The 20,523-nt window shown below is 48.0% G+C and overlaps 1 protein-coding gene across 4 annotated transcripts in view; it reads right to left on the reverse strand.

Moving 5' to 3' along the window:
- LOC137879004 (beta-1,3-galactosyltransferase 1-like) overlaps window positions 1-20,523 on the reverse strand; it is a 67,056-nt gene that overhangs the window by 15,708 nt on the left and 30,825 nt on the right. For 2 of the 4 annotated variants that reach the window (XM_068719558.1, XM_068719559.1), the window contains one exon: window positions 19,670-19,725. The exons of the other annotated variants lie outside the window; for them this stretch is intronic. The gene's annotated coding sequence lies outside the window, so the exon portion shown is untranslated. The remainder of the gene's footprint in view (window positions 1-19,669; window positions 19,726-20,523) is intronic. 4 annotated transcript variants of the gene reach the window in all.

The following is a 20,523-nucleotide window of genomic DNA, read 5'->3' on the forward strand; positions in this document are numbered from 1 at the left end:
AATGGCCTCCATCAAAGCGGCCTCCTTCGGTTCCCTCTCCTTGTTGACGGGGCTCAGCCGGAGGCGCACAGTGACGGATGAAACCACAGCTACTTCTCACAGCATCTGTGATGAGGCCGATCTCTCTTCCTGGCGGCTGCTGGACACGGCTGATCATTCTGTGATCAATAGAGCAGGACTCAGATCCACGACCCGTTTCTCAGTTTCCTCATCTGATGGAGGAGAAGCACCCACACCTCTTCGCCCAGGAGGATTGAGGGGCTGGTTTCCCCGCATTAGACGTATTTCTTTTCGTATTTTTCAGTGTGGAATCGGGAATCTTCATCACCGTTTTATGAACTCAACTTCGTTCGCTCTCTCCAGACTCTTTCCGTGTTCCCGGCTTCCCTCCAGATAGGAAAAAACACACACGCCTCGTAAATCACACACACTCGCCCAGGAGAGAGTGTGTGAGAGAGGGAGAGAGAGCCGGTCTCGTGCCGGCGGCTTAAAAATAACAAAAACAGCAAATGAGTGTTCCTGATATATATAACACACTTACGAAACACGTTCACTAGATTAAGTCAGGAGCCTCAATGTGTTGATTATACCAGTGAGACGTTTCTGGATGTTTTCAATGAAAACACAAATCCGGGAGGAAGATGCTAATATGCGTATTAATGTTTCAACAGGGCAGATTTAAGAACAGCTGTTTCCTCTGGGTGGGCCTTTCCATTTGCTTGAGCCTCGTTCTTAAAACATCGTGTTTCCCAGCATCCTCAGCGCCTGTGTATATCTGCCGCTGTCCGGTCAGTGCGTTACCTTCACCCTGCTCTGATGAAGAGGACGAAGGCGGGAGTCCACAAAGAGAGAGAGGACGAAGATGTATTTTCCTTTTTCTCGCCATCACAGTTGCCCTGACAACAAAGTGGACACCGTGAAGACGACTTGTTTATCTGTACTTGGACAAAAAGTTTCAATTAAGTTGGAATTGGCTGTGTTCTGCCCTCGCCTCTCATTCTGAAGTACCGCTCTGTCTGCTCGGGTCAGGAGGCGGGGGGGGGGGGGGGGGGGGCTGGAGCTTCAGGTCGTGTAGCTGCAGAGCCCCCCCCCCCCCCCCTCCCGTGTCTGTTGCAGGACATTCATTATACCGTCTGTGCCCTTGGAGGGAGGTTGTCTGAGAGCTGTCAGGATCAGAACTTCTTGGTTGCGTAACAGCTCCCGCTCTGAGCCGACGTTGGACCTGACTGGTCCGGCCCGCGATGAGGCACTTTATCCGATTGATTTCCTTCCTGCTCGGTTTGTGACGGAAACAAGTGAGTTACAAAAAATGTGCTGGGTCGGACAAAATGTAAAACTAAATGTCGTCCTTTTACTTTGTTATAGTCATTTAAAGTCTTCTTTTTATAAAGACACACACATAATTATAAGCTAATTATAGCTAGTGTAGACAGCTCATAATTCATCTCTAATATCCGTTTATGTTGTTGTGAAAACATCTTCAAACAACTGGATTTATTCAAGTTTCTCCCCAACACTACATTTAACGAGGTTGTATGTGAACACATCACGAGAACGTGATAATGCCCGTGAGATATGTACGATCTAATACTACTCTGCGCTCTAATTGTGTCCTTTAGAATTCTGTCTTATCTGAGCGCTGCAACAAACAGAGACGACAGTGACTAACACCGTCGTCTCTGTTTGTTACCGTCCAATGAGCCGGCTTCCATTAAACGGCTTCATTAAAACACCCGTAGCCAGTGTGAGGGTTTACAGATCATCTCTCCATCAGTTTAATTAGGCTAAGTGCTATTTGCTACACTGCTCATTGTGATGTCTCATTGTAATTAAGTGAGGAATTAATAGATGAACCCGTGGTGAGAATCGTAAAGGTTGTGAAGATGGGATCTGCGCTCTGCATTCAAGCTCGATGGGAGTTTGATCAACAGGAGAGCAGGATGTGTCATTATATTACAGCTCTTAATGACAGCTTTGGAGAGAGTGAAATGAAACTGCTGATTAGACACATAATTAGATGAAACAATATAACATAAGAGGGCCCGTTCTGATAGTGTTAAAGGAGTAATTGGTTGGTTAGATGGCAAATTGTCCTCCGAGTCCTAAAGATTGGAAATGCTTGTTTTTCCCTTCGACCGAGAGTAAACGTTCCACTACCCTGGACCATGGGGACCATGGAGACCATTCATCACGGTGCCATTTAATTCATCTCCCAGACAGCTAGAGGTCACCGCTGTCTGCGAGGTGGGTCATCACCGCCGTCCAGAAGTCGTCAGCGTACCTGTTTTTAAATTGAGGCTACGTCGCTGAGACATTCATCCAATGTGTTCGGTGAGTTTGAAAAGGCTCCGGTCTCACAGCCTGAACTGCAGACATTAAACGGTGTTTAAGAAGTGGACGCAGTCACTGTGATATCACACTTTGGTTCGTGAAGGTTAAGCGGTTTGCCTGCTGCCATCTTGGTTTTGGTTTCTTTTTGCAACCAGACACAAATATATCTTTTGAATAAAGTGTGAGGACGGACTCGCTCACTGAAAAGCTTTCATTATGTCACGTTCTGCTGCGACAGGGCTGCAACTACTGATATCGTGAATAATATTTGTTTTAATTAGAGCGTCTGATTGTGTGTGATAATTGCTATGTGCGACTCATCTCGTGGTGTAGATATGTAATTAGCTCTCAGGTCTCTCTTGATCTCAGAGAGACTTCCTGACTGAATGAATCTGTCCTACATGAATACACGACGTCCTTTTATCTGATGCATGCACAGTGAATGCAAACTGTGTCTGATCCCAGCCGGAGCATTCATCCTATAAAGTGGTGATCTCAAAGATGCTAATTAAAATAAATGTCTATTAAGTCACTATCTATTGCCGGAGGCGGTGCAGCGACACAACAATGATTTATTTATTTGCAGCATTATGAAGTGGGGGACACAGCACTACAAGTTATTCTTCATCCAATACACACAAAAGAAATGGAACTATGCTAAAAAGGCTAGTTAGCTAGTTAGCTAGCTCGCTAATGAAGCATGCTACGCTGGTTACAGAAAAGTAGCTTGTCCACCAGCTCACTGTTCAAGCTACTTGTCTGTAACCAGCGTAGCATGCTTCATTAGCGAGCTAGCTAACTAGCCAGCTTCCCGCTACGTAGCTGTCTAAGCTAGGTAATTCCTGTGTGTGCATGAAGCATTAGGTTTACTCTGGCTCTCTGTGCTTTTGTAGCGTTTCAGTTGCCACTCAAAAACCTCACCTCAGCGAGTCGGCTTAGCTTAAATGGAAGTTAGCCCGCTGCACGCGTCAAAATGGCCGCCGCTCTGATCGTCCAGCTACGTTGATTTGAACGGGAATGTCCCTTCTACTCCTGTTCTATTTCTATGGGGGTCGCCACTTTAATCAGAATGAACATAACACTTAATGTGCAGCGCAGTCTGTGGGCTCTTTATTGTACAACTCCCATGCTTCACACGGAGGAGGTGGATTGTGTATGTGTTGACTGTCAGCTTTTACAGCTGGGAGTTAAGCACCTGCTATCCGTCTAAAGTTGACGTTCATATCACACCCCCCACCCCCCCCCCCCCCCCCCTTGTTTTAGTGCCTGCGTAGACTTTATGGGTCGTACATCAGCTGTATCAGGTGATACAGCTGAGTTATCCGTCTTCTCACTGACGAGCAGAAAGGTTAAACTTACGTTTATGTAACACTGCCACCGAGAGAAGAGACATTACCACAGACTGCCCCTTCGTTGTTATTCAGGTCAGATGCAGAGAAACATCTCGCTTTAGGGAATCGTTATTGTTCCGAAGTGAACCGCAGACTGAAATCGCAGAGCTTTGGATCTACTTAATAAACCCGATCCTGACTCTGGCTCTTCAACAAAGCACGGCGCTGAGGTTTCACTTTAAATGAAGCCCGGCTGCAGTGTCAGATGGAGCACGCAGGGACAAACGGGACGAGATGTACGGTGTGATTCACACTTCGGACACCCACCACACTCTCTCTCTCTTCTTCGTCTTGGCTTTGAGATTTAAAGATAAGACGAGACTTTAATGAACCCCCCCCCCCATGTGGAGATTGGGTCGTTGGAGCTGCAAACAGCATGGAGACACTAGAGCGCAGAGAGAAAGCAGGTCCTATAAACGTAGGTCCACCCACTGCATCAAATATGCCGATATCAACGCCATGCATCGACCTGTTTCGTCACAGTACAGTCGTGTCATCAAGTTGATAGCTTGAAAACACGTTTAAATGAGCGGTTACGCTGTAAACACCGGTACCACTAGAACAACTTTAAACAGCCTAATTCAGCACCAACCAAACGGGCCTTTTCGTCGTTCTGAACCTGCTCTTCCTGTAAATCGTTCGCCTCGGGTGAGCGGGCAAGCTTATTTCCTGTCCCACTGTAATAACTAGAATAAATCAGCGATGTGTTTTTTTGTTTTTTTTTCTTCCCCTCCACAGCAGCGGTGCACAGCAGAAGCCAACCTCAGCTCAGATTGGGTATTTGTGTGCGACTGCAGTGGCTAATCAATGTGTCAGAAGACTTGGTAAGAACCAGCCGAGCTTCAGTGTGACAGAGTTCCTAATGTTTGGCCCTTGGTGTAGAACACTGTGGTGACACTGTGGGAACCTTGAAAGGAACAGAACAATGTTTCCATCTTTGAACTGTAATTTATCAATTGAAGAATTCTGTATTTCAAACTGAAGGCAGAGCGGCCGGGTCGCTCAGCATTCAGACCCCCGACCTGCTGAGAGCTAGCTTTAATTGAAAGCCAAGGATGTCTTTTTTTGTCTTTTTTTTTATGCTCAGGGCCTTTCAGAGTAGGAAATCAGTCCTAACTGTAGCCTTTTTAGGACCTGGAGTAAAATCATTTAGAACTTGGGATTCAGCAGAGAGCACGAGTACAAAAAAACCAAGGTCCTCGCAAACTTACTGCAGCAGCAGAAGACGCAGCTTTGGCACAGAGACGACTCTGTCACAACCAACAGCTTCTGCAGTAATATATCAAACTGTAAAGCCTGTAAAGCCAATACTGAAGTGCATTAAAGCTGCATTCTCTCTAGTGTCCAGCAGGGGGCGACTCCTCTGGTTGTATAGAAGTCTATGAGAAGATGACTCTACTTCTCTCTTGATTTATTCCCTCAGTAAACATTGTAAACATGAGTTTATGGTCTCAATCTCTAGCTTCAAGTCTTCTTCAACACAACAGAGTCAAAGCAGGGGATGCTTTAGGGCGGGGCTACCTTGTGATTGACAGGTCGCTACCACCGAAGCGTCGTGTATTTTCTGGTTTCCCCCCAATTCAGTTCACTTAAACTTGAACAAATTGAAGCAGTTGGCTCGCCCACACTGCTGCATTTACTCTTGGACAGTGACTGCTACTACTGCACATGAACTAATGTAGAGCATTTGAGTTGAAGCGTAAACTGTGGATGAAGCCTTTACACTGTGGCAAAATGCAGAGGACGCCTGGGCTTGTTTTCATCGTCACATTCCAGACAACGTGTCTTCCTCTGAATCCAAGCACTTTCCCATAATGCAATGCTCGTCGCACTAATGCCTTTTCTTCTGCGAATGTACCGCGTCGCTCTGATTTACATGAAACCTTTTTTAAGCCGAATTAACTCGCGACAAAGTATCTTGCACATTTCTACAAGCACTCGAAGGGACCGCGGTGGGTGTTGATGTTGAACGCTTCCGCCGCCACGAAAATGAGTGACAATGGAGATGCAAAACACATTATCCTGCGGCCACAGTGGTAATTATGCTTTCTAATGTGGGACCAATTATCAAGACCCATCAAGCTATGAATGTGCAATTATGTTTAATTACACCATAGAAGTATGGCTGATAGCAGGAGAGGATGAGGTGGAAAACACATGTTTGTCTCTCGATGCCGTCCTGTCTTCACTGGTTGCAAATAAGCCAAAATGGCGACGGCCAAATTGCCAAATTGGAGGCTTCAAAACAGCAATGGGTGACGTTACGATGACTCCGTTTACTCCTTGTATACAGTATATGACACTGCCAACCTCATCTCATGGGACGGCGGACGAATAGCATTTTAAAGACATTCGGCGTGTCGCGATAACTTATTTTAGGCTTTTTGCGAGTCTTCTTTCGTCTTTGGGATGCATTAAAACCACACACAGACTTCTGTACGTGTTCCTTCTCTCTGGTGATAGCAGCTTGAAAATACAGTCCAAAACCTCAAGGGAGGATATTTCCACAAAAGTCAAATACTCTGCTGGAAATCACAGCTGATCTACGCCTCTGACCACAGCCTGAGGTCAGAGGTCGCTTTGCTTTGACTGGCCAGTTAGTGAGAGCCGTCAGCTCGGCTTTATTGTTGCTCCAGACGCAGCAGTGGGGAATGAAGCAGGTGAGCTACCTCCTCTCTGTCAACATCACTTCTTTTGTTCTCTCCCCACAATAGTTGCTTTCTCCGGCTGTCTTTCAAAGGCGCGAGATCCGAGCATTTTGATTGCCTCTCGACGGCTCTCAACATGTCGACGGCTCATAGCTAACGGTGCTAACAAATTACGGTGAAAAGTGCTGACAGAGCTAACAGTGTATACCCGAGGGGGAACCGGAGGGCGGGTGCTGCATGCACTAAAAACACGCACGGCCGGCCCACCTATGCAGTCAAACTGTCTGCCCAGCGGTGTGCATGTGGGTCCATGAAGAGACATCTAAAGGGCTTGTAGGGCGGTGTGTTCCTTCTTACACGGGAGGAAGTGCACGGAACTGATTGTGTTTTTGTCCGCTCCAACGTAAGCTGCTAATGTTAGCATGGTTGGCTAACTAGCTTGAATCCCACCATATAAGCTCAGCATTACTCCAAAGCCAAGGAGCACTTTTTTTTGCCCGTTGTTTGTACTGTTAGCGCTGTTAGCGCTGTTAGCTGCGAGCTCAGCTGTCGCCATGCTGAGAGCCATGCAGAGGCAATAGCACCTTTAAGAGAAAGCCATGACTGGTTTCAACTACAGTCCAATCACTACTATTTAAAATACGATGATACGGAACAGTTCTGGCCCCACTGTGCAACACTGATGCAGAGAGAGAAATGGAAATGGAAGAGAACAAAGTGAAGCTGCTAGTCCCAAAACAAAGAGTATCAGCAGTGCCGTTTGGTTCGGCTCGCTGCCTTACTGTCAATATTTACCTCATACGGTTTGATCTCGGCTCCTGTTGTAAGTTTGTGTTCTCCCTTAATGAGATTTGTTCAGCCGATTCTTCGTCTGGCGCTCTCGCCGATATCCGGGAGCCACGCGAAAAGGCGAGCAAATCGGGGGGGCCCCCGGATCTGAACCGAGCCGCCATAATGAGCGCAATTTGGCAGGCCCCCGCTGCAGGAGGGCCTAACGCCCCGTCAGCAACCTGCTGCGAAGTAATGACTGCGTCGCTCTCTAATGCCGTTTTCTCAAACACGGATCTGGAGGAATGTACAGCATCGTGTGCGGGCGAACAACAGCGTTGCTTAAAAACTGTTTGATTATGCTCTTTTTTTTTTTTTTTTACCCCCAAATACACTAATGGCCAATTATTCCTGATATTTCTCCCGCCGTGCAGCTGGCGAGTTTGAGCAGAAAATACCCAGCAGACTTTGTCCTGTGAACTATGTCGCCTCATGCGTCAGTGGGAGATGGGGTTCCTCTAAAACGGGCCGGGAACTAATAAAGTATAAAGCAGTATTTCTTTTTCCCCTTTAAAACGGAGTTTGCCCTGGATCTTAGTCGGTAGTTTTCCAGGTGCATTGTTTCCCCCGGGAATGTATTATGGCATTGAAGAGGCCTGGGAAACTGTTCGGCCCCATTGCATTAAAGCTCCCCACTAAATCAAAAGCTGGTGAAATAGTTTCAGGTGGAGTGGACGTCGGCTCCAGAGGAGGTCCGACTCCTTGTTTCTGTTCAGACCGCTGCAGCCCTGTGTACGTAAACACTGCGGATGTGAGATCTAACGCAGTTATGTCTTGTATTTCTATCATTGTGATGCTTAAACCACAAATGCCAATAACTGACAAACGTGTACAAATAATTGTTTTCCACTTTTCCAAGTTTATTGTAGCGGTAGCTCCGCAATTACTTTCCACTTCCTGCTACTAAACAGTGGGGAAGTACGGAGTTACAACTTTGCCATCAGTCGGTGGCTCGTGGGAGATGTCTCATTAGCATAACGCAAAATATATGCTATGGAGACAGGCGAAAAAGACAAAAAGACAAGATGTTAGGAGACAGAAATATCACACCGCTTGGAACGAGCTACAGAGTGCGAGACAAAACATCAAGAAGAGGATTTCTTTCTACCGGTGTCACAGGGGACCGGGAGCAGAGGGAACAAGTCTGTGACCTCAGCCAGTAAAACAGTGCTTTGGTAAACCTAAAGGTCCCCTGGGACTACCCATGGCGGGGCGTTGTGATCTCCCGCCTCATTCCCCGCGTGGATGTCACCGCTGCCTGTTTACCCGCACGCAGGGGTGGAAAACAAAACCCGGCAGAAGACGGAGAGCTTCCCTCGGAGACGTGGCACGGCTGCACTGCTGAACTCCTCTCCTGATTCACCGTCTCGCTCAAACAAGAGGCGTTGGCAAACGGTTGCTCTTTGCCTCGCGCCTCTACTTTGAGCTGCGCTGCTTCGCGTGTTAGAAATAATTCTCAGTCTCGCTACATAAGTTTCTAATCGGACCGTAAACGGTGATGAGGGTCGAGGACGTGTATGCTACAGTTGTTTGAATTGCTTTTGTTTACCCTGCTGGGGCTCAGCCTGCCAGCTGCTGTCGATCAAACAACAGATTCATTGTACTTCAGTGGAGACAATTCAATATTTTTCTGATTATTCTGCCAATTTTCAGATTAGTCTGACAAAAAGGGGAGCATAAAGCAGCTTAAAGGCCCTGTGTGTGAGGTGCAGCCAACGTGGCGGCTTCACTCCTGAACTCGTCTGTCTCCGGCTGAAGACATTACCACACACTTGTCGAGCTTCTGTTTTTCGCAGCCTGGGAGCGCAAACAGCTCAGAGTCGTAGGCGTGGGCGGGGCGGAGTCGCGCTCGTCGTCATGCGTCCAGCTGTTCCCAACAATGCGACAGCGCGCGTGTGTGTGTGAAGGAGCGTCTCTGCAATTAGCCGGCCGCTATTGAACTCCGATACCCGCGCGTTCTGTTTCAGCTCGGAACAATTTGCTCTGCTGATGGATTCAACAATGTTTCCTTGGAAGGTGTAAATGAGATGAACATTTGAAGCCGGGCGAGCGCGACTCACAGAGTCTCGTTACGCCACTTGAATGACAACGGCGACCCCGTGCTTTGGGTGAAATGAAACGGAAAATGAACACGGCTTAATGATTGTTAATTAACTTTGCCGTGGTGCGTACTGGTTACACTAGTCGAGGATTTGAATTCCTCTACAGGTAGAGCAACAGATCTGTGTATTTAAAGCCTTAGTCTCTTCATGTTGTTTTGTATGCCAAAAAAGAAGTCTGTGTTTTTGCCCGTGGATATCAAAATCTGACCTTTCATCTGTTTTTTCCATACAGATCCGACACGTCCGCCGTGTCGAATCTGCAATTCTGCTCATCTGTCGAGCACTTGCACACGATCCAGAAGGCTAATCAGAGAAAATAAATGAAAGCACCTCTGTGGATGCACTTGATGAATTAATCTGCATGTGGGAGTTGATCATCTCGCACATAGTGGGGGAAGAAAAGTCATGTTTTTGCATCAAAAACACGGAAAATAAATGACTTTCCGGGCGTCGGCGGTGCCTCTCTGACCCCGCGCGCAGAGCGCCGTGCGCTACGCGGCCGCCGAGCGACTCCTGCAGGGCCGCCATTAAATCACGCAGGCGTAGGAGGGCAGATCATTTTCTGTGCTGTTCACCCAGGCTTGTTTTACTCCCTCCTCTCATTTCATGCACAGTAACCCTCGAAGACAGAGCGGCTCATCGTCGGGGTGGTGCGACGCATGAACTATTACCGAATATCTCAAAGCAATTCCAAATTCTGTTTTTAATTACGCTTTAAATGGGCCGCTGTTTAGAGATTCCTTTTAACCACTTACATCAGAAGATTCCAACATGATTTCATTTATTCGAGTTATTTTTGTGCAAATACATCTTTACCGAAAGCCTTTCGGCAGATTTGCTCGTGACACAGATTTCTACACGTGGAGAAGCCGCTTCAGGCTGTTGTTGTGGGTTCAAAGACGTGTTCGAGCATTCGTACTGTTCCGTTATGGAGGAATAATTATTGAGTGGGTGTTAATTATGCTTCAGTAGTTAATGGCTTTTTTTCTTCTTCTTTGTGCAAGAATTGGATGAGTTTGTAGATTTGTCCTGTTAGAAAACACATTTTGGACTAATTGTACCGTCAAAGTCCATAATGAAAACACAGCATCAGATCAGCCAGGTGAAGGTGGACTTTACTTTACGCGCTGTTCACACACTGTTCACCTTTGTCTTTGCAATGACAGCGCTGCATATTTAGGCTAACTGCTGACCAACTTTGACATTTACCCCAGCCGCCACCCAATCGAAATGGAGGAGGGGCGGGACAAATACCACAAAAAAAAACAAAAAAACGTCACGTCCTACGTGTTGAAGGACAACGAAGACGGAGAAAGAGACAATTTGAGACATCCTGTTCAAGAGAATGGGACAGGCGGGAGGTGGATATTCATATTGGACTAAAATAACTCAGTAATAATACATCATATTGAGGGAAGCTCCTTTGCTGGTAGCATCCCTCCCTGACAGCTGCTGTCCAGAACCCCGTCACAGAACCCCTGACACGGTGTACCAGTCATCTTCCCCTTTCTGCGCTGTACACCACAGAAGTGTCATCGGATTCAGTCGCCCCGGAACCTAAAAGCAGACGCTTGTTTGGAGCCCATTCATTTCCTCGTGAAATACTGTGTCGTTACATTCGCTTCATCCAATTAAAGGGAGAGAGAGAGAGAGAGAGAGAGAGAGAGACAGAGAGATATAGAGAGAGAGAGAGAGAGAGAGACAGAGAGATATATATATAGAGAGAGAGAGACAGAGAGATATATATATATAGAGAGAGAGAGAGACAGAGAGATATATATATAGAGAGAGAGAGACAGAGAGATATATATATATAGAGAGAGAGAGAGAGACAGACAGAGAGAAAGAGAGAGACAGAGAGAGAGAGAGACAGACAGAGAGAGACAGAGAGACAGACAGACAGAGAGAGAGAGACAGAGAGAGAGAGAGAGACAGAGAGAGAGAGACAGACAGACAGAGAAAGAGAGAGACAGCGAGAGAGAGAGAGACAGACAGACAGAGAGAGAGAAAGAGAGAGACAGACAGACAGAGAGAGAGACAGAGAGAGAAAGAGAGAGACAGAGAGAGAGAGAGACAGACAGACAGAGAGACAGAGAGAGACAGAGAGAGAGAGAGACAGACATAGAGAGAGAGCGACAGAGAGAGACAGAGAGAGACAGAGAGAGAGACACAGAGAAACAGACAGACAGAGAGAAAGAGAGAGACAGAGAGAGAGAGAGAGAGAGAGAGAGACGCAGAGAGACAGAGAGAGACAGAGTGGTTACAACAAACCTCCTGATGTTTGTGTTCACCAGCATCGAGCAGCACAATATATCGATCGCATGTATCAGATGACGATGACTCCATACTGCCGACACATAATCGAAAGACTACAAGGAGGCGTTCGTGATGCAGCTTGGACTACAGAGAATAACGCGCCGACAACGATTGTAAATCCTCCTCATTATTGACATAAAAAAGGGATATTGACGAGGACGGATGCAGTGAAACGCCGCTTTGTTCCCGGAGCAGAAGCGACGCCTCTGTGCTTAAGGTCACGGACGCATCGATCAAGCCTCTGTACGGTTACTGTGCTGCACACACCCACCTGCTGCAAGTCAGGCCCGCCAGCACACATCACAGCCGCCCACACACACACACACACTGAAATACTACCGTTAACAATTCAGGGTCTCTCTGATCTCTCTAATCTCTTGATGTACAACATCGCTCTTCGTCCCGGTGGATTCGCATCAAAGCTTCAATGCCAGAAGAGTGAAATAATATAAAAGGTGAGCTTTGAAAGGGAACTTGTTGGCATTGGATACGTGGCGGGAAAAGTTTTGACGGAGCTTGTTGTTCCACAGTTGCAAGAATCTGTCCACCTGCTGCTTTTTGGGTTGTTGCTCGAAGCTAACAGCAAAATATCCAAAAGAACAATACTTCCACTAAGCTGTTTACAATGAAATCTACTGGATCGGTGGTGAGCGTGGGAACGCAGCCTCCCTCCTTCATTCCTTCAACCACCTCCGTGAAAAGGTCGGCGTTGAGACACGTGTGCACTCCCACAAACCCGTTGACATCTTTCATCGTGTTTCAAAGTAAGCGTGTTTCTCTTTGGGACCAGGAATGTGGGCTTTGCTTTTGGGCTCTGCAAAGTGTGCAAAGCTTGTTGGTTTGTGTGCAACAGCTGGTGGTAAACGGGCAAGAGGCCGTGTGACGCAAACGACCGTAAAAAACCCACATTGAGACACCAAAGTGTCCAAAGAATGCTCCTAAAAACCTGAACATTATCAGCATATTCCAGATGTCCCAATCTAAAAAAAAAAGCAATGTGCTGCTAACATAGCCAGTACCAAATTCAGATTATTGTCATATTCACAATTATAGTGGGATTTTTTTTTAGTGTGATCATGAAAAATTGTTGCAAATCTCAGCTCACACCTGCTTGAAATACCAACAGCGACCATTTAACACTTTGCTGATGAGTGCTGTATTGTTTCTTCACATTGTGTGTGTGTGTGTGTGTGTGTGTGTGTGTGTGTGTGTGTGCTCACACAGCTGTTAAACTGAAAAGCCTCCCAAAGGAAAGTCTGCCAGTGTGCATGAGGCCGTTCTGTTTTGTGCTCCCTGTCGGGTGGAAACCTTGTATTTCTGAAATGTCAATCTCGTTTGGGAGCCTCGGGCGCCGCCTGCTTTCTGGCTCGGTCACTGAGTTTTACAATCGCGTTTGAGAAGACCGGAGTTACGTACGCTTCTCCAACGAGGACGGTGATTAGGTTGAGGCTTTCTGCATCTTTCTGTCCCTTCTTGATGTGCGAAAACACACAAACGTAAATCTGCAAGATTGTGTTTTTTAGGATGAACCGATGGGTTTTTACCTAGAATATAACTATGAATGACTTTGCGGCTTAAAACACACATAAATATGGTGACTATGAGCCTCCTCAGGCTTTCGTTGTATTATGCGAAGGTGAATGAGGTGATGATGGCGAGATGAGAAAACCTCGACGGCAAAACCATCCACCCTTCCTCCCGCTCCTCTAACTTCCCTCTGGGCTCCGGAGTCCCTTTCATCATTTCCACTTCAATTACAGCCGCCGTCGTGACGGGAGGCCCGCAGCGCCGCGCCTTTTTGATTTTTTTTTGAGGTGTCCCATGAAAGACGAACCTCTTCGCCCGCCAACAGCCTGTGAGCCGTCAAACAGTCCAACACTTTTGATAATCTCTCGCTCCCAGTCCTCCGCCATCTTCCCCGGACGAGCGGTGAGTAATGAGAGCGGGGTCTGAGCCAGGCCATTTGGCCGTGTAATCCCTTTCATAATGCCCTTCGTCGGAGGGCCGGGGGGGGGGGGGTCATAAATAAACAGCAGAACAACGGGGGAGGCGGCATCAAGGCGGGGAAGATTGTAAATTGGTCCCGCCCCAGAGGAGGGGAGGGGGTTACGCCGCTGGTGACTGCGAGGGACACTCGGTGCCACGGTGTGACTGCTGCGGACGCTTATTATGCTGGAGGTGTGATGGGAGGGAGGGAGGGAGAGGGAGAGGGAGAGGGAGGGAGGGCTGAATGGCAGAGCTGTCTGGGGGTCATGTAGACTGCTGGACCTTGTGATGATAGGGAGCTCCCGTGGGGAGATGAGGACCTAAAAACAGCAGATGTACTATTCGTGTGTGTGTGTGTGTGTGTGTGTGGATGTGCATGTCCCAGGCCCCCCCCCCCCCCCCTCCTATAGCTGTGAAAAGGGCCGGCCACGTTGGCGCACATTTGCAAAAAAATTGCTGCAAGGTCAGAGCGGGCCTCGTTGCTCAGTGTCAAAATGGAGGACAGGAAGGAGGCAGGTAGGGTGGGTGGGCGGGGGAGAGTCATCATTGCCTCTGTGGGAGAGGTGCCCCCCCCTTCCCCCCTGGGGACCTGAGCCCTTGTCGAGTCCTTGAACTCCTCTCTTTTCTGCCTTTCCTGCTCACCATAGAAAACACACGGCAGGCTTTCTGGAACACGGTGCTGCAGATGGACAGTGCAGAGGAGGAGGACACAATGGTTTTGTAAATTACATGGTATGTGCAGGTTAGCGGGGAGGGGGGGGGGGGGGGGGGGGGGGGCAACCATAACGGCAACAAAAGAATTTCATTCTTTGTAAAATACTAGCTATACAATCTCAGGCAGTCACAATGGCTCAGCCCAACAGCTGTCTCAGAGGAGCTCGCCTGGTTACTTCACAGACGATGGATCCAGTACTGTGTGCTGACACCGGCCCACTACTCGTACATTTACAGGTCAAATATACAAATCTCACTCCTGATTCGTCAAATACCACAGCGAGTAGGGCAGGTGGGAGGGTCAAACAAACACAGGACTTTCACCCAGTAGACCGCGGCTCGTGTCCTGTGTGAAACGCCAACTCTGACCTCATTTCATTTCTACTGCAGAGTTCAAAGGGTAAAGATGACGCTGTGTACAGGAATCTATCGTGCTATTTTCAGCTGCTTTTTCCTCCGTTCTTTTGAATTAAATAAAACTTCAAGAACAAGTGTCACTTCAAAGCAAGAGCGTGCAAACCCAGGACCGCCGCTGCCCACAGCCGTGCCACAGCATTGCCCCTTTAAAAAGTGAAACCAGCCCTGGAACCACTTTTACATAATACCACACCGACACAAAGTACTTAGTATGCTGCGCAGCCCACTTGGAGCCACCAGAGATGGCTACAAAGCCGGCGCTCCCACGCACAGGAGTGGAGAGCGAGCGTGTGCGGCAGAGTGCTTACGTCCAGAGAAACACTTTTTGGGCACAACTCAGAAAGTTTAGGCAGCCTTTTGAAGCAGCGAAACAGAAATGTTTCCGAGATGCGAAAAGCGAATGTCAACATGCTTACCGAGGCGGAGCGGTGAAAGTGAAACTCGCAGATGAACGCGGAGGAAAAGCGCACACACACACACACACACACACTCAATCTACTACACACCCGGCACCTCTCCTTCCTTTGTCATTCCCTTTATTTGTTCCCTCGTTGCTTCCTTTTTTTACTTTCTCTCTTCCCTCAAAAAAACGCGGGGAAAAAAAAGAAGAATGACCTAGTTGATGAAGGCGGGCGTGATAAATAGCCTTCAGAAATTCTGCCTTTTGAACCCGGCTCTAGTTTTATGCGCCATCAAAACACTATTGTGCCAAAGTCCAAAGCAAAGGCATGGCGGTGCATAAAAGCCGCCCTTATGAAGCGTGCCGTCAGTGTGCGGTGGGAGGGTCTATTCATGTAGAGTTTAGCTTTATCATGCATGCTTAAGAGTATGCAACTGCTCTCATTGAACACACAAAAGACGGAAAGATTTGGGTGAGCCTCGCGGTCCTACGCGGCCCGGCTGGCATCAAACGCCGCTGTTTCAAAGCGACGGCGTGCTGCTGTGTGTGTGAAAACACCTCCAGGAAGTGGAAAGTGTGGGGAGAGTAGAGGAGAAGCAGGGGGTAAATGGTCAGAGCAGAAGTGGGCGAACAGAAGCTGTTCACTGAAGGCAGCGGTGGCCTGCTAGCATCGTGATGATTTTAGGAAAACAAACTGTTTCATTCTGCTGGTCTGGCGTTAAACTGAGCTCCAGTCTCAGCAGCGCTGCAAAGCAGAAGACGGCGAAAACTGCTGGTGACAGACTGCTCATGCACTCCTCACGAGGATGTGTCACCAAAAACTTTAAATTAGCGGCAAAATATAGCTGGAGATAGAGAGGGGGAGAGGATGTTCACTCCAGCGATTTCAAAACAAAAGCAGCTCGCGACCTTCACTTTAAAAGAAAGGTTCATTTGTCAAGAGATGCTCTGACTGGCAGGGCTCTCTGCTCGAGTGTGAATGCACCGCCACTAGACAGAAAACAAAGCACAGCGCCGCTCTGTGCCGGATTCAAAGGCCAGCATTAACACCATCAATGCTTCTTTCACCGTACGTAACCTTGCGCGCAAGAAGCGACCGTGGAGACTGTGAGCGGCTCGTCCGGCCCACTTCACGGCCCGGGCTTTTGTGGCGCAAGGTCAAAACGCCGCAGCGGAACAGTGAGTCCGCGTGCATCGCCGCCTCCGCGCAGCAGGGTTGAGTGCAGACTCATTGATCGGCCTCATTGATATTTGTGAGCGCCGCTTTTGATTTGTTTAACCCGCTCGGAGACGGAGATGAGCATCCCAGCCACATGAATCCTACAATGTGTTCACTATATGAGCATCGCCTCCACAGAACACAGAACACAGAACACGAGGAGGCGGAGCGACGAAGCACCGATCCACGGAGAAGATGGAAGAAAACGGCCGACGAATCGACCGGAAATTGCGTAACCAATCAAAAGTGCTCTTGGTTAACCGTTGACGGTCTTTTTGTGAAAAACTATAAATAGCTAGAGTTCATTTTCCTGACACAAGAAGTGAGGATTTAAATGTAAATTGCCGAGACAAATAACGTGGCCTGGAATTAATCGGCCTTTCATCCGACGGAGCGCTTGTTTGAACCCGGGCGCTGCGAGGTGCATCCAGAGTCGAGATGTTATTGTTCCACGCGGGAGCCTCTCGCCGATTGAAACCCCACCATGGTTTCATTTAATCTGACAAGCATAATCTTCTGAGATTGCCCTTTCCCGCTGTGATGTTTGGAGAAGCTTATAAAAGACTCACTCCATTGATCTGAAGACACTTTAAGAGGCCTCATTGTTGTTCCCACGCCATAATCGCAAATAGAGCCTTTTCAGTGAGCGACTCAACCATGCAAGAAAGGCTTAATAGTTTTATCGGCGCTTCAGAACCGCGCGGTCCATCTCTGCGCGTCGGTGTTGTGGTCTTCCTGTCTGTAAATCTGCCGGCAGTTCAATCACAGCTCGTTTAACGGGAGCACAGACGCTGCTGCTGCTGCTGCTGCTGAGGTTTGGATTGAAAGAAGGAACGTTTGAGATCAGGTGTCAACCTCTGCTGCTGAAAGCTGAAGCCAGCGTGGAATCTTTTCTGATGGCCATCACTTAGCTCCAACCCTTTCCTGTCTCTTCTGGTTCCAGAAAACACACACACACACACACACACACACACACACACACACACACACACACACACACACACACACACACACACACACACACACACACACACACACATCCATACTCCAGCTCATCGAGTGCTTTACCTCCCACTGCGCCTATATGGGTTTCCCCCTGAGGCCAACATTCAAGGTTTGTGTTCCTAATGACCCGCCATGATTCAACCGTGATTGATCAGTGAAAACCCACTAATGAGCTACAAGCGCCGCGACGGAGACGCTGATCTCTCGGGGCGTCTCCGCGACTGTATTAAGCATTGTGCTCCCCCGACGCCTCGCTGTGCGGTCAGATGATTCACCGCCGTAAGGGCAGAAAGATTGAAGAAGAAGAAAACGCGTCCGCACTTCGTTCGGCGGTGCGACCGCTCGCCGCAAGGACGGCCGGGGAAGATGTACGAGCCGGTGGCGTGATGTATTCATGGGGGAAGAGACTGAGGAACCGCTCCTGAGACGTGATGAAGCGCCTGCTGAGGTGCGTTTGATAAATTATGATGAAGCTATGCAAACAGCGCCTGCAGCTCGTACTGTTCAATTAGCACGTCGCTGCGCTGGTAGACTAATACTTGGACTGGGTGAGCAATGAATCCATCTATTATTGAAATTCATGCTAGTTTCATAACCAGCGTTATGATGACATCAAAGGCAATATCTGGAGCATGTTCCGATGCTAAGATTAGGGTTAAAACCAATACTTTATGCATGGGACCATTGTTAAGACACCAATTTAAAAGCCGAGCAGCAAGACAAAGACACTTTTTTTTTTTTTTGCCCAGTGGGAAAAAAGCCTCATAAAGGAAGTTAAGTCATGTTAGCACATTACACTCTGAGCTGCTGCTGCATATTAACTATAATTCATCACAGATTCTTTCTATTCCACTAAACGAATATAAGAAAAAGAAATCAAATCCTCCGACTTGTCAGAAAAATGATCTCAAGGGTTGAGTTTTCAAAAAGAAAAGAGAAATGAAGAGGCCGGATAAAGTGCTGCTTTTAACTATTTGTACTCAGAGAATTCCCAGCAGCTCCCAGGGTCCTGGTCTGGGGAGTAGGGGAGGAGCTTCAAAGGGAGGCTGAGCTGCCTCTGAGATCCCGCTCGTCTCCAAGGCCCGTCGTCACATTCGCTCCCTTCTGCACTAAATATTTCACCAGGAGGTTACGCGTGACTCACCCGCGCGTCCCGGTTCACGTTGTCGTGTGGAGCAGAAACCTCAGCCGCCCCTTTGTAGCGCGTGATCGGATGCGCCTTTGAAGCGTTCTAGCCGAAGAACAAGCCACAGCAAAAAAAACAATACATTCCCGTGATCCCCGGAAACTTCCGATCCGCGCTGACGATCACTTTTCTTTCAATCAGGCTGCCGCTGAATATCGTGTGGAAAGTTCTCCTCATTGATGGGTTTTAAGAAACGAACGGATTTCGAGCAAAGACGGAAAAGCAATGCGTCCGCGATTACAAAAAAAAAATGATATCACATTAAAACACTGTTCAAGGTTAGAAAATGCTAATAGTATGCAGATTTGTGGGATGATTCATGTATTAATTTGGCATGCTGAGCGGTGATTAGGTGAGTGGGAGGCCGGGGCTGGGAGAAGGCTAAAAAGCAGCATGGCGAGGGGAAGTGAAAGCCGGCGGTTTCCTCCATTTGCTCAGCGTGAGAGGTGACCTTTTTTCCCCCGCACAGACCCCTGCCTGTGGCGCTAAGGGGAAGCGCTCACGTGACGGCGGCTTGAACTTTAGCTCGCATGGAGCATCTAACTTATGCATGCTAACTGGTTGTGTGTGTGCGGGCCAATGAGAAGGGAGGACACGGAGGGACGGAGAGAGAGCAGGATGTTCTTAATGTCTTATTTAAAAAGATACGACCAGATTCTCTTTCCGTGCTCTAAAGCGTTCAGATCTGTGAACCTCTTTGAGGCTCCATACGCAATGGTTCTAATTCCTTGCTTTAAATGCTGACATTCGCTGTTGGTCGGATTACACTGAAGGCGTCACCGTAATCTGATGTTTTTGAATGTGCTGCGATATCGCAAGACATACACTAGAAACCCCGTTTGCTGAGTCACGATGAGACGACGCAGGCCATATTTCTTCTTCAATTCGGTAATTCCCTTTTGATGACTAAAGGAACCCAGGAGAGCCAAACCCACGCGAGGGTGCCAAAGCCTTTGCTTCATTAAGCCGCGGAGATTGAAGCAGTGAACCTCGGAGGCAACGGTAACTTGTGTTCGCCGCTTCTGTTTCGGTTCTCTACCTCCTCTGCGGTGTTTTTTTTTTTTTTTTTGAAAAACAGAAATGGGGCTACATCCCTGACTGAGCAGCTGAGGTCAGCGCAGCGTACCTGACACAGCTGGCTCTGGTCCCAGGCAATATGGGCTCCGTGTCTTCATACCATGTCTGTGAGAGGAGAAATAAAAGAGCCAGGTCAGGACAACCGATATTAGACTTCTGGAGAAAGGATATTGGGAAAGGAAAAATAGATTAGATGATGCTTTTAAGACTGTCAGCCAAAAAACCCCAAAAAAAACAGCTTTACTTCTCAAATAAACATATTTTACTGAGGCTGTGAATCTGTAAAAGCATCTCTGAATAAATGAATCGAGTTGAACCCATTCCATCAGGAAATGGAACAATGACTCAGCAGGTTTTGGAGCTGCAGATAGTTTTAAGTGCAATCGGCCCCGGTGGCTCGTCGGTACGCCTCCACCTAACCACGGCAACGACACAGGCGGAGAAGGTGGAGGGAGCTCTTCATGAGGACGCGTCGTTCGAGGCGCACTCGCGCCCCGGGAAAAGGTCAAATGAAAAATGTCTCTCATATCAAATTGAGTTTTTCACTTGATTAATAAGCCTCCGTGGCAGATGCTGCCGACACACACACACACACACACACACACACACACACACACACACACACACACACACACACACACACATTTCAAAACATTCTCAGGTTTTTTCAGACTTCCTGTCTGGTGGCAGCACCACATTCACTAGAACACTCTGTAGCTGATGTCACACAGTCTGCTGGGATACGGTTCTGATATACCTGTTTAACACTATCAGTTCACATAAAGTCATCAATTAATCTGCAGATCGTTTCCCGCAATCTGGAGCACGAAGCAGCGAGTGAGCCTAAAATCCCTGAGAGTATGGACCGTCACGGCGTCTCCCTGCCATCAAGCTTAAGCGAGA

Source organism: Cebidichthys violaceus, unplaced genomic scaffold (genome assembly GCF_023349555.1).
Source record: "Cebidichthys violaceus isolate CVI_PGR_0920_01 unplaced genomic scaffold, fCebVio1.0.p SCAF_24, whole genome shotgun sequence".
Taxonomy (NCBI): Eukaryota; Metazoa; Chordata; class Actinopteri; order Perciformes; family Stichaeidae; genus Cebidichthys; species Cebidichthys violaceus.